At 36.7% G+C, this 1,788-nt stretch overlaps 1 protein-coding gene across 10 annotated transcripts in view; it reads right to left on the bottom strand.

Annotated features, from left to right (window-relative positions):
- Positions 1–1,697, bottom strand: part of LOC106883318 (uncharacterized) — a 351,443-nt gene extending 349,746 nt beyond the window's left edge. For all 10 annotated transcript variants that reach the window (XM_014934300.2, XM_014934321.2, XM_014934292.2 and 7 more), the window contains exon 1: positions 132–1,697. The gene's annotated coding sequence lies outside the window, so the exon portion shown is untranslated. The remainder of the gene's footprint in view (positions 1–131) is intronic.
- Positions 1,698–1,788: the final 91 nt, after the last annotated feature.

Here is a 1,788-nt window from a genome sequence, read left to right as displayed (position 1 = left end):
TATATACAAGGACAGAGAAGGAGAGTGAGAGAGAGAGAGAGAGAAAGTGAGAGAGAGATAGAAAGTGAGAGAGAGAGATCGTGCATATGTGTAAACAAGCAACCATACTGAGAAATCTATAGCTCACTTACCTGGATGAGTTAGCTTCCCGTTGTGAAACATACACAGTTGCATTAGACAGTTCTTAACAACATTTCAACATGAAAATCATCGTCCGCGCCTTATATTCTGATGTTAGCCTTATCCGACTGGGAGACGGCGCAGATGGTACGGTACCTGACTTTATTACGTTACACTCTTAGTCTAAATCTCAGTGGCATCGGACTTCCGTTTCATTCCCCTGGTTCCAATGATAAAATAAGTATGTATAGTACTGTATTGTATAGCATCGTATGGATGTGTGATAGTATGTATGAATGTATTTATGTATGTATGTGTGAAGGTATATATACAGGTGTCTATGTATATCCTTAAATCTTTCTCTCTCTCTTTATGTTGTGTTTGTGTGTCTGTATGTATGGATAGATAGATATACAATTCACTTTACACGCCTGCTATTAACAAAGTGGTTGTTTATCAGAGTGATTCATCGATCTGCCTATTAACTTAGACGCATCAGTACACGAGTTCAAATAGAATCGGCAACAGAAAAATCAGAAATAATTACTATCGTACGCATCACGTTCGAAACAATTTACTAACAATTAGATTAATCTCAATAAGAACGGTTTGCGCTTACTTATTAAATACATGGCTGCTGTTTGTTCCGTGTTCAAATCACTATTTCGTGAAGCCTAAAGTTCTGTTCTTTATATAAGAACCTATCGCTACATATAATATAATCTGGAAAGAATAATTTGTTTAAATTGTATATTATTTTGTGAATAATTGCTGGTGTGTGTTCTTATTGTTGGATGTCTTGAGTATATTGAAACAGATACAGAATTCGTTGCTTGTTATTTTTTTTTTATGTTTTCACATGTTTTTTTTTTGTTTCCTGTTGCTTTGATGGTATGTATATGTGCGCGTGTATCTGTCTGTCTGACTGTCTATCTATCTATATATCGATCATATATATGTGTGTGTGTGTGTGTGTGTGTGTGTGTGTGTGTGTGTGTATGTATGTATGTATGTATGTATGCGCGCACACTACGCGAAGTTGGATCTTTATCAAGGAAGGAAAAAAAAAAGTTGCGCTGAAAATTTTAGTTGCGTCGGAAATAATGAAGCTGGCAGTTTCCTTTTATTCGTTCGACTTCGCTCGGAGTCTGTCTGTATGTTGTAGTTATTGCCGCTGGTGTCGCTGTTTTGTGGATACAGTTTAGCTTGTTATTGTTCTTGTGTTTATATTGTTAGCCATTACTGTTGTTGTAACCGTGATAATTATTACCTAGTCAGCTAAATCATATACATACATACAAACATACATACATATATACATACACACACATACACATACACACACACACACATATATGTATGCCTGGTAGGTATGTTATGTGTACATGTGTGTGCATGTACACGTATGCCTTTGATAGTATTGCCTTAATTTGAGATCGAAGCGAATATGTTATGAATGAACGAGCCACAATAGAAAAACAACAAATCGTGGCTTCTGTTAGCGAGTACAACGATGAAAAAGCTGAATATTATATGGAGAGAGAGCGAGAAAGAGAGATAAAGTAGAACTACAGACTTAGATAAAGAGTGAGTAACTGAGGGATGGAGTGAGGAAGAGGTAGAGAGAGAAAGGGAGGGAGATAGAGAGGGAGGGAGGGAGATAGAGAG

This window comes from Octopus bimaculoides, chromosome 2 (assembly GCF_001194135.2).
Source record: "Octopus bimaculoides isolate UCB-OBI-ISO-001 chromosome 2, ASM119413v2, whole genome shotgun sequence".
Classification (NCBI taxonomy): domain Eukaryota; kingdom Metazoa; phylum Mollusca; class Cephalopoda; order Octopoda; family Octopodidae; genus Octopus; species Octopus bimaculoides.
Note: the sequence above shows the minus strand (reverse complement) of the source record. Positions and strands in the feature narration are given on the sequence as shown.